At 43.1% G+C, this 12,712-nt stretch overlaps 1 long non-coding RNA gene across 1 annotated transcript in view; it reads right to left on the bottom strand.

Moving 5' to 3' along the window:
* Nucleotides 1–11,994, bottom strand: part of LOC123613548 (uncharacterized) — a 99,021-nt gene extending 87,027 nt beyond the window's left edge. Inside the window, exon 1 of the long non-coding RNA XR_012502274.1 lies at nt 11,858–11,994. This is a non-coding gene — a long non-coding RNA (uncharacterized LOC123613548). The remainder of the gene's footprint in view (nt 1–11,857) is intronic.
* Between the last annotated feature and the right edge of the window lie 718 nt (nt 11,995–12,712).

The raw sequence follows: 12,712 nt of genomic DNA, 5'->3' as shown, positions 1-12,712 counted from the left end.
ACGAACACACAGGCCAGCACCCGTGGCTTTTCTGGGTCTGAGACCCAGGAAGGGTGCAGGCTCTGTCCTCTTATGGGCTGGTTTGCTCCAAGGTCATCAGTTCAAATAGGGCAGATAAGCCAGTTAAACTCAGCCGCTAGACTGGGTATTTATCTAAAAGGACACGTTTAATGAATATAAACAGAGAAGGTCCATAGGGCAGTAAAGTCATTTTTATTTTTAGAGGAGAGAACTATAGATTTTTGGTTGATCCCATCACTCTACATTAAGCACCAAAGTCAATGTGGCAAAGTGCAAAAAGCTCACATCTTGGAGGCAGAGAACCTAAGTGCAATATCTGGTTCATATACTCATTGCCATGCGAGCTTGGGATGCCTTTTCACCTCTTAACTACACTGGTTACCTTGTTTGTAAAACCTCTTCTGTCTCTACTGGTCACTAGGAAAATTCAGTGGAACAATATATACAGCATTAACATATGGAACAAATCTGTCTTATAGGAACTAACCAGAATGTCATTTTATTTCTGTTTTCTACTATTTCATTAGTCTTATTACATAGAATTGGCTTTTCTATCAGCATGAAAACTTGATCTCATGACATTTCTGTTCACTTTAAGCCAAAAATATAGTGTCAATTCAATCACTCAAAGTGTCTAGTCTATCTAATAATCAGAGTTTTGAGCCTCATTCAAAAGTAAAATTTCCCTCTATCTTCATACCCAGGACCTTGTGTCAGGAGGTCCCCAAGACCTCCTCTGGTTCAATGATTTCCTAGGCACAATCACAAGACCAGCATATAGTCATATTCATGGCTGTGATTTATTATGCCAAAAGGATACACAGCAAAATCAGCAAAGGGGAAAAGCACGTGGAGCAAAATCTGGAGGAAATGAGACGCAAGCTTCCACAGTCCTCTCCTAGTGGAGTCACACAGCACGAAATTAATTCCCCTAGCAATGAGTCGTGATGACACATGTGAAAGGTTGCCAACCAAGGAAGCTCATCAGAGACACAACGTCCAGTTTTATTGGGGGCTGATCTCATAGGCACCCTTGCCTAGCATGTAGAAAATTCAGGACTCCCAGAATGAAAGCAAGAGTTCAGCATAAAGCATATTGTTTGCATAAACAGATGAGGCCCAGTGAGCTACTCTAGTAAGTTGGAGGCATGGAAACCCTCCTAAAATCCACGTTTCCAGACACCAGCCAAGACACTTAAAGGACCAGCCTTATAAACAGGCCTCTCAAAGGATAGCAGTCAGGCTCGCTTTATTAACTCCGAAGGCTAGTAAAAAACAGTGTGTCCTCTTTATTTCTTCCCTTAACTCCTTCCCAACTATCTACCTGACACTGAGCATGGAGCACTGGGAAGTGGGCAGAGAGGTAAGGGGAACAGGACAGTTCTTACTTAACTGGTACCATTTTAACTTTGCCTCACACATCTGGCACCGGCTGGTGTTCAAAGGTTGCCACTATCTTGTTGGCATTCCTTTGGGGTCTTCTGAGGCCACCCCTGGGAAGATTCAGCTGGGTTTCCTGTGATGCAATGACACATTTTCCTTGGCCAGAGGTGCCTCCTCAGCCCCTGGTTCTCCAGTAGACCATGCCACACATGAACTCTCTAGGAGCTACGCCATGCCGCTACATAGTCCTTCCAGGCAGAATTTAAGAGAGCTGCATGTGGTGTCTCCCTGGCTCGTGGGAAACACTGGGACATTTTTATCCCTAATAAATTCTGCGAGTATAGATGGCTCAATGCAGTCACTTCTCCTTGGCTACGGTTGTCTGAACAGCTAGATGTCTGACTCTCTCTTTTAGGTTCCAGCTAAGGGTCAGATAACAGTCCTGCTGTTCTATCAGCTGCAGGAGTAAACATCAAGCTTTCTGAGTGGTCCTCTTTTCATCTGATGTAAAAAGCAGAACATCCTTTTCCCTCACCTTGGTGACTGGGAGGAATGGGGTTGGCAGGGGATGGGGAGGGACTCCTGGCACACCAACAGCTCTCTCTCTTTCATATATACTCCAGTGATTTCTATCTTTCAACTCACTTTGATATGTAAAATCCAGGTGCAAATCCAGGTTTTAAGGGGCCTGAAATTTATGTAATTTAAGGGGAGATGTGCCTTATTCACCAAAAAAAAAATGCAAAATTATGAATATAAAACTAGGTACAAAATAACTATTTTGAATGAGACAATAAATCACAACAAAATAAAAATTTTAAAAGCTGACAAATACTACAAACACGAAACTCATAAAAATAATATTGTTATAACTACCTGACCCTCATCTATAATACTTTTTTCTAAATTTTTAGCTGTATTTTATTCTGTAGACTCTTTGATCCCCTCTATATAAGACAATTTTGTACCACTATCGATATTGTGAAAAAGAAAGATAATGTAGTCTTTCCTCTAGTATGGTTGTTTGGAATTTATTTGTATTATTGATAGGTTAGATAATTTTCTTTCAAACTCATAATACACCAATGTCACCATATGTCTCATATATTTTTAGGATTTGCTGTTGTAATTGGGAAATCTCCATTGTTTCTTTCACACATGAGTTGTAAGATTTGGAAGAAATTTCTACAGACTGGCCTCTAACTCCATTATTTCCGGTTTTACTTTCTACTCCATCCTATGTCCCATGTACTTCCATGCTGGGATTTGTCATCCTGGTCCTGCACCTCTGTGTCATGAGGCTGTATGAGTTGGCACTAAGGGCAGTCTGAGTACCTGTGGAAGCCATGCACACAACAAAACTGTTAGCAGTATTGTAAACCTTGACACAAAAGTGACCTTGGGCCACATGACTATATACCAACCCCAGCTAGATGTATCCACAGATCAACGTCCTGTTAGTTCAGTGGTTCTCAACAATGAAGGTTCAACCTTCCTTCCCCAGGGGACTTTGTCACAACTGTGGGGGTGAGTAGGGCAGGTGTTTGTGAGTTGCTACCGGCATCCAGTGGGTAGAGACCAGGGATGCTGCAAACACCCTTCAGTGTTCAGGACAGCCCCGCTAGCAAAGAATTACCCAGCCCAAAATATCAAGGGTGCCAAGACTGAGAAGCCTTGATAGTCGGATCTTGCTAGCTGGATTTCTAAAACATGCCCCAGTCAATATACCACCACCAGATGCCGGGGGAGAAGTGAAAAAGAGAAAACTCAGAATGGATGCAGACCATTGTCCTAAAGCATTTCAGCTAGAATATCTTACTTTTGCAAATTCTGCACAAACATATAATCACAGAATCTCATTGCCAAGGCTCTCCCAGGGCAATGGAGGGGTCCTGGAGCTTCAGCCTCATCAGCTTCAGGATAAATCTTGTCTTCCCTCCCTACCAACACAGATGGATTAGCATCCTGTTTATGTGTTGAAAAGGAACAAACTTCTTTGGAGTGTTTCCTTATCACAGACTAGCATGTTATCTCAATTTTGTAAAGTGTAAGACAGAGGGAGACCACAAGCTGGCCACTGGCAGGCTGGGACCTGGTGCACAGACATGATGTGTGGGTTCTCTCGGGATTGCCACGTTCTGTTTGAATGAACTGCCAGGCCTTAAAAATTACACTTTACATAGAATCCCAGATTTCAGGCTTTGATTGAAAACTCCAGCAGCACTGGGCTCCCACTCCCACCTGGCGACAAGGGAATTTGGTTTAGCTTAGTGGCTGCTTTTACAGTGTGCCGAAGACCTCCGCTCAGCCAGCTGTTTATGCTCCCTGCCTAGCCCTCCGGTATCTGACTCTGCAAACCGCCCAGTGTCATCCATTCACTACGAAGGGCTGTGCAAATATCCAATAGACCACTGATGTTTACGCTTTAACTTTCCCTTCGAGCCTCTTCTGAGTTCTGGACAAAACACTCCCTTATTTATCAGGGATCATTTTTCTTTTCTGGGAGAGTCACAAGGTCCATATTTTAATAGAAGCCACACAGCTTCGGCAATTTGTCACACACTGGATTTCCTATGAAAATGCAAAGTGCTGAGGAAAAAAGAAAGTGTCCTCACTTTGAAGGTGGCTGGCCCCAAGGGGGTGATCGGTAGTCAACTACTCCAGGAAAACTATTTCTTGAAGAGGCCAGGGTACAGAACACCAAACTGATTTCAAAGCCCAAGAGGCCAATTAAATCATGTGAAAATTAATGAACAAAATAAAAGGCAGGGAATAGTAATAGCAATGCAAACATTGCAATGTGTTTAAAATTACAATCAGGATTTTTTTTATCATTTGATATACAAAGATGACACCCACTGACTTTTAGCAAAAAGTGTGAGTGGGCTCCTTTCAAAGCCAGGCTTTCTGGCCCCTCCTTGAATCATTAGTGATTCCTGGCCAGACACCAGGTAGTGTGTTAGATATCACACATCAAAAGAGGTAGAAGTGTTTGAATATCCTTTGTCCCTAAATCCTGGAATATGTCTGGTTAGTCTTGTTCCTGAACAGAGAATTCATTATTTTAGTTGGAAAACATCAAATCTCATCACTTTCTTATTTTTCAGTGAAAGAATTGAGACCCCAGATTACTTGGGGACTGTCTGCGATGGTTAATGTTATGTGTCAGCTTGGCTGAGCCATGGTGCCCACATATGTGGCCAAATATTATCCTGGATGTTTCTGTGAAGTGCTTTTGGATGAGATTAACATTTAAATCTGTAGACTTTGAGAAAGCAGACTGACTTCTGCTTTCTCAACGTGGGTGGGTCTCATCCAATTAGCTGAAGGTCTGATCAAACCACAGGCTGACCTCTCAAGCAAGAGAGAATTCTGCAGCAGACAGCCTTTGGACTTGAAAGGCATTAGCTCCTCCCTAGTTTCCAGCCTGATGGCCTACTTTGCAGATTTTGGACTTCCCAGCCTCCGCAACTGCATGAGCCAAGTTCGTAAGAGAAATATCTTTCTGTATTATCTATACATCCTATTGGTTCCGTTTCTCTGGAGAATTCTGACAATACACTGCCCAAGGAGAAGACTTTAGTCTAGGATTCAAATCCTGGGTCTTCTTATCCAGTGTCCTTTCAACAGCTAATGGCCTGACTGCAAATGCCAGTAAAGGTAGTTGCTGAGTAAACAAATGTCACCCTCTGGGTGGGGTGGGGAGTGGTTTTGACTCGTGTGCAGTGTTCAGCTCCAGCAGCATGAATATTTTCCAGATCTCGAACCTCGAGGGGAAAGGCAGGGGACAGGCAGGGGACAATGAGATTTAGACAAGAGCCAAAATGCAGGAGCAGATACTAGTTCCAGGAAATTAGGGAGCTGAGGCAGGGAGTGCTCTCCCGAGATGGAAGACACCCAAGACCGCACAGACAGATGGATTAAACCACAGGCGAGAGAACCAAGGTATAAACTAACAAGAAAGAAACCAAGAGGAGAGTCAAGTCCCAGAGAGACAGGGAGGGGTGTTAAGGTACAGAGCCAAGGATTCAAACCAAACCAAAGTAGGTACAGATATAGATGCTAAGCGGGAGATTCAGTTATTCACCCAGCAAATATTTACCAAACATCTGCCATGTGTCAGGCATTGTTCTAAATACCGAGGATGAAATGGGGAGCAAAGGCAGCATGTTTCCCAGCCTTCGAGGAGTCGGGAGCGTGCCTTCAGCAATTACCTGGAATAGTGATTCTCAACGAGTAGAGGAGAGGGCATACCTTGCCACGAACTTGTTTTATGTCTCCAGGGGAACAGGGAAGAGATCTGTAGTTGAATGGTTTTTAAAAAGGATATTCCAAATGATTCTATACATTCTTCCTGGAAAACCATTTACAAAATCTATTGTTTTCAGAACATAAATTACATAACTAAAGCATGAGGTATTCTTCATGCAAAAAGTGCAGTTTGAAGAACATTTGCCAAGAATATTAGTGAACATTTGAAGCTTGCTTTTGTAAACTGGCTGGGTTGGGGTGAAGAAACTTGCTGACTTAAATTTAAGGTCCAGAACGGAACAGATACAGCCTCTTACATCCCTTACATTTACTCCGCCTCCCATGTCCCCACCTCCCACCCCTTGTACATACACACTCTTTGACATACACATACACACACACATGCTATAGAGAAGACTAAAACCTTCTCCTCGGGCAGGGTCTTTTATCTATTGCTTTATTCAGCAAGGCATGCTGACCACGTGGCAGACTCAGGCTATGTACTAGGAGTGTGGCCCTGGTCCACATGGAGCGAACTGTCTACCAGAAAAGAAAAGCAATAAGCAAATGTCTGCACTGATAAGTGTCCATCGCAAACTGGACACACAGTTAGGAAGAAAAGGTACACAGCACTGTGAGAGCACAATCAGAGACCAGCCTGGCCCTGGGCGTCAGGAGAAAGATACAATCAAATGACTTGACATTTTTATGTAAGAGACACGTTCCTCTTTTCAGAACCATGGAAACATCTTATTCTTCTTCTCCATCCTGTATTTTATCTACACATCAGACAGGAAGGTAGCAAGAAGAGGGTGGAGGCCATTAAACTCGGTGTCAGAGTGATTGATAGAAGTGCCATCATCTTCTGAAAATGTTACCTGAGTATCACTCACACGATGAGCGTGCCTCTCCCACAGTCCTTTAAGATTTTCATAAATCCTACTTGTAAGAAGGAGTGCTTCTAACACTCCCAACAGAGGTTATTTTCAGCCCTTTGATTTTCACCAGATGATGTGCAGTCATTACTAATTCAGTCAAATAGCTCAGCTTCAATAAGTCATTGGCCCCAGGAGTTGGAAAAAACCAGAAAACAAAAAAACAAAAATATACATCCTGGGCCTTGTCCATGAACCCAAAGCCAAATTCTTGACATTCACTGATGCTCCTTTATGAGATTTCCTTAGGGATCCAATATGTTTGTTATTTTTTTAACCTGCTTCTTTTTAGACAAATCAGAAGACAATTAGGTTCGCCCTGTAGCTCAGAAACGTTTATCAATGAGCATGTTTGACTACCTACTATGAACCAGGCTCTCAAGTGGTTTACAGGCTTGCAAGGAGGCAGAGACACAAATAAATAAAAACAATAAACCAGGGGAAGTGTGAAAACGGAGGCAGAGACTAATCGCCTGAGAGAGGAGAGGGTGAGGGATTGTTCCACAGGGAAGGTGCTACTTCAGCTGCGATGAAAGGTGGATAGGAGTCTGCTAGGCAGGAAGGGGAGAGGAGAATGGGAGGGAAGAGGAGTGGCTCAGGCAAAGAAAACAGCATGTTCAAAGGCACAGAGGTGAGGAACAGCCTAGCCTGTTCACGAGCAGGAGGCTGTTCAGTATGTCCTGCAAACACAAGGCATGAGGAGGGGGCGGGCGAGGCGAGCAGCAAGAACGGTGATGGGGCCTCGAAGCTTTGTCTGCCCTGTTAAGAGGTTTGGGCTTTTCCTGAAGGCAAAAGCAAGAAGAATTTTAAGCAGAAATGTTGCAATAGGATTTGTGTTTAGCAACATCACCCTGGTAACTGTACGAAGGATAACGAAGGATAAACTGGGATGGAAAGAGCCAAAGCAACGTGATACAGCAGGAGGCCACAGCCGCGTGGGCTTGGGCTGAGAAAGGCTGTTTTCTCTGGGTTTTATTACTTCCACAGCCTTTTCCTCCACCTCAGTCCCTGCTCCAGGAGCACACTTTTAGCCTAAAATTGTTGTGTATATTTCAAACTTCTCTCTCAGGATCCAGTATAAAATGGGTGAGGTCTGGAAGGAAGGCTTGCAAAGCTTGAAAAAGCAAATATTCCAAATTCCTTTTTGTGCCTCCTCCACACCTCCAGCCCTGGAGAGTGTCAGGCCTGACCACTGGTCATCCCTAGCTTAGATCGTGAACCTCTGTTACTAGCCCTTAAATACTCTCATTTAACACCATGGAAGCTTGTCCGTGAGAGAGGTGGCGTCTAATCCACACACTTCATCTCACAGAGGAAACAAGGGTCCAGTCCAGGTAAGAGAAGTGACTTGGCTCAGGTTATTGTGTGTAGTTAGTGGCAGGGTCTAAACCATTCGTGCCACAATGCATGTCGTTATATGTGTGTCCAAACCCACAGAATGTACAGCACCAAGAGTGAACCCTAATGTGATGTGGACTTTGGCTGATAGCCATGTGTCCATGCAGGTTCATCAGTTATAACAATGCACCATCTGGTGGGGGTATTGATAATGGAGGAGGCCATGCATGAGTGGGAATGGGGGTATGCGGGAAATCTCTGTACCTTATGCTCAATTTTGCTATGGAACTAGAACTGTCTATTTTAAAAAATAATAAACCATTATTGCCAAAGCATAATGGCTTATCATGATCAGTTGTGGGATTGTTAAAAAGCAGTGTGTTACCAATTTTAGCGATTATCCTGTGTTCTAAAATGTGTTCTTGAGTTGGTGAGAAATGAAAGATATTGGGAAAAGAGATCAGGCACAGCCTGTCCTTGCTGGTCACCAGCATAGTTAACATCTACTTTATCAGAATACTTGGTGATAAGACAGAAACCCAACTTTAGGTAGGTTTACCTTAAACACAAAGGGCAACAGATTGGAAACTTCACTTAAATGCATAAAGGGCTGAGTGGTAGCTGCTCTCAGGAGTAACTGGAAGGCGGGTCACCCTCCATTTCTCATTCCTGCTTCTCTCTCCCAGAACAGTCATCTTTAGTTTCTCAAACTAGCTTTATCTTTTTGGCAGAGGTAAAATATGGGATGGTGGCTGGAGACTCTCAGACCTCACCTTTTATAACTTTGCCCAGAAAGAACAACTCTTTCTCCCCTGAAAAGTCAAAATACTCTCAGAGAAAAAATTTGGTTGGCTTGGCTTACAATACATTCCCCAACCCCATTAACCAACTGAGGTACTGTCTCGAGAGGCCACCACTATAACCACCTAGCTGTGGTGGGATCCAAGAAAAACGGTCAAGCAGATGGTTCTACTACAACTGCTTTCAAGGATGCAGTAAATGCAAACAACTGCTGAGCTTGATTTTCTTGCCAATATTCATTGAAGTTTTATCACTGCCAGGATGGCAATGCTTTCTTTGTGCAAATACCATCTATCATACACTTCTCTTTAATGCTGGTATTGATTTCTATTTAATACATAACAAAGACTTTTCCCCCAAATGAAAGATGAGTAAAGGAGATGGTACCTTTGAGGAATGTTTCTCTTACTTCCCCACATGGTCTAGCATTCATTCATTGCATGTGGCGTGCATTTTGGGCTATGCTAATTTCAGCCTTAGGCGTGGTGGTACTGAGTAGGCTAAGACAAGGAAGCTTACTGAGGAGAGGGGAGGGCACACTGACTAGGGGTGAAATCTCACCAATGCGAACCAATCCATAGTCCATCAGTCAGATTTCTTCTCTGGAGAAATGCAAGAACAGGAGTGGGGACTAATTTACAATGAAGAGCAAGTGAAAGGGCCTGGGCCTTGCAGAAAATTGAAGTGTAGAGTAATGCTATAATAGAAACGAGGAAGGAATGAGTTGCCCAGCATGGGGTTGCTGCAGAAAGCTTTGCAATACTGACATGTGAACAGACTCTTCAAGGGTGAATGTGGGTTTTCCAGGTAATAAAGGAGAACAGGTAGAAACGTAGCAGGGAACCGCCATATTCAAAGAGATGGCACATGGAAACATGACACGTGTGCTTGGAAGGGCTATTATAATCGTAAGGAAGATAAACCTAATTAACCTACTCAAAAGTAAGAGGAAGGAGGGGAAGGAGGGAGGGAGAAGAAAAGAAAGGGACGAAAGAGAAGAAGAGGGAAGGGCAGTAGGGGGAGGGGCGGGGAGGAAAAAGACAGTTTGAAAGTGTAGAGCTTGACTCCTGGACACCAGGGGCTACACGTGCATGAGCAGGATGGCCATTTCTCTGTCTCTAATATACAAGTGGCAGCTCTGCCCTCACTTCTTTTATGTTATCTCTGCCCTTCTACATGTGTCTGCTCTGTTCTCGTTATGCTTAAAATATTGTTCCATTCACTCATCAGCTGCACATGGTTTAAAATGACGGCCCACCCCCAGCCCTAGACCTTTTACTCCAAACATCCTTTGTATTCTCAAAACTTTCTAGGGAAAACAAACAGTTTGTTTCATTCTGCAAATCTCAAAAAAGAAAACCAATTTATTATTGGTCACCCCATGGTTTGTTTCCCTTAGATTGAAATGCAGCCTTTGTTTGGTGGAGTCCCTGAGAGAGGTTTCCCCTGGTGTCCTTTAAAGTGGAAGGGATAGTAACTTGGTGGATGAATTAAAGACAACTTGCTTGGTAAATGGTGAGAAGTACGGGCAGCTTGAGCAGAGAGCACTAGTACAGCCAGAACAAAGAAGAATCAAAACACAACCGAGAAGCATCGGCAGCAGCATCTATGACAGCAGTGACACCAGTTACCCATCCAAGCAGCAGTGTTGCTATGGACGGTTAAGGACAACATGAGAGAATAAAAGAAGATGCCAGGATCCAAGCAGGGGCGATGCCAAAGCTGGAGGAGTAAGTACCACTGAATTCAGCCAGGTTAGCAATTGACAATGTGACTACCAGGCACTTATCCTGGATGATGTCTTTCTCATCTGAGGTCACACTGAATGGCATGTAGCACATAAGTCAGTTAATGCTCCACAGTGTTTTCCAGATCCCAGGTAGAAATTTATTATCATAGCCCAAGTGCCATCACGGATCATCCCAGCACTTTGTGACACTCTTCGAATTGACTGTGGTCACGCTCAAATCTCATCTCACGATCCAAGATAGTGCCCTCCCTTCCTGTGTTGTGAGCTGATAGTTTATGGAGAAATAGCCAAGAGGGTAAATCTTCTTTTAAAATGTGTAGAGGCAGAAACAGGAATTTTATGTAAGAAAAAGAAATTGATCTTAAGAATATGCTCTCTTAGGAAACAGAAAGCCCATAGGAATCAGCTTGCCTGAAAGCTGCAAAACTCAGCCTCCTCCCTGTCTCACATTTCCCAGCACTGTTCAAAGCTGGCAGAGAGAGTAAAAGAAGAAAGTCAGATAATAAGCATCCTTAACTCTGGAACCTACAGAATGTTCTTCTCACCTTTGCTGGGAGCTGGATTTAAAGTAAGGCTTTACTTTGATTTTATTCATTAATTTTGGGGGCTGGAGATTTGTTTATTTTTTAAAGCAGAGGTGAGAAGAGAACTGGGAAAGAGAAGAAAAACAAGTCTCTCTTCAGTAGTCTTTCTGATGGAGGAGCTAGACAGCAGCTCTGTTAGCAAGGAAGCTGTTAGCAGCACATTAACATTTAACAAGTTTAAATGCAGTCAATTTATTTCCATTCAAGAGTTAGAACCGCCTCTTTCTAGCTAACTGTTTTAACTTGGGTTCATTTTTTAGTTATTCTGGCCATATTTAGTAGTGGCCAATTCTTAGATTAGAGAAAATGGTCTTGCATCATTTTATCTAAGGGTGGGAAGAAGTAACAAGGGAAAGAGACACATCATCATTAAAATTATCATCGTTGTCATCACTGTTACCATCATCACTGCTCCTGAGCTCCTGCTACATGCCAGGCCCTCATGCAAGCTTCTCACGAGCACTGCCTTATAAGAGATGTAACTACTCCATAAGGTAGTACTATAACTGTCCCTCTTTTGCAGATAAGTAAATTAAGGCTCTTAGAGGAGTGTAAATTGCCTAAAGTCACTGAGATGTCAGACAGGGGAGCTTGGACTGAAATCCAGGTCTTTCTGTTTCCAAGCTGTGTGTTCTCAACTAGGATGCTGCACATGTTCTAAGGGATCTGAATCCTGGGGCTGTTAACTTCTGAACAGAAAATCAGATCACAGAGCACTGGACTAAAAGGCCTTGGTCTGTGTTACAGTCCAGCTTACCAATAAATGATCGTTTGGACTTGGCAAGGTTACTTACCACCTGGGTCTGTTTCCCTAGCCGCATCATGAGGAAGTTGAACAGGTTTATCACAGTCCTGACATTCTGGGATGTGGCCATTCTAGGAACTACCCACCAACACTAGATTTCTTCCAAGGAAGAGAGTAAGTGGCCGAGCTTCCTCATCAGGGCCAGGACTGAAATACTAGGTCTCTACCATAGGAGGTCAAAATTCTGTCTGATGAGTTTTATAAAAATTACACTACTAGGGTTAATGATCAAACCTGGGTTAATCTTCTCCCAAGTCCAGCAAGAACTGCTACTCCCACACCTCCTCAACCAGAAGCAGGTACGCCCACCCCGCAGAGGCTCTGCAAGCTCTAAGAGCCTGAGGCTGCAGAAAGATAAGCAATGCTTACTTTCATAATCACATTCTTTGCCTCACGAAAAGATCTACTAAATAGATCCTTTAAATAGGAATCTCTTTTAGAACACTTGAAAGTAATTCAATTTACTCCTTCAGAAATACATTTACCATACCAAGCAAGGCCCACCTTTATTTCCAACCAGAGTTTTGAATACTTACCAGTCTAACGGAAGCAGGGACATTTTATGCTTACAAGGGAAAAGATATGCATTCACTGATACACATGTACTGAAAGTATATTCATTGCCAACCTATTTACTAAGCACTGAATGTTGGGCTAGATTCTGGGAAAATAAGTGTGTATAAGATTGGTGTGGCAACTTTCCACACAGAATTTTTAAGTCCAGTGTGTTGGTAGATGATTTTTAAAGTAATAGCTTAAAACAGAGTAAGTGCTATGATAAGAGAAATGCAGGTTTTATGGACACTCCAAGTGTAAGCCTGTCATGGGAGATTTCCTAGGAAAA

The sequence above is a fragment of the Camelus bactrianus genome, chromosome 25, assembly GCF_048773025.1.
Source record: "Camelus bactrianus isolate YW-2024 breed Bactrian camel chromosome 25, ASM4877302v1, whole genome shotgun sequence".
Lineage (NCBI taxonomy): Eukaryota > Metazoa > Chordata > Mammalia > Artiodactyla > Camelidae > Camelus > Camelus bactrianus.
Note: the sequence above shows the minus strand (reverse complement) of the source record. Positions and strands in the feature narration are given on the sequence as shown.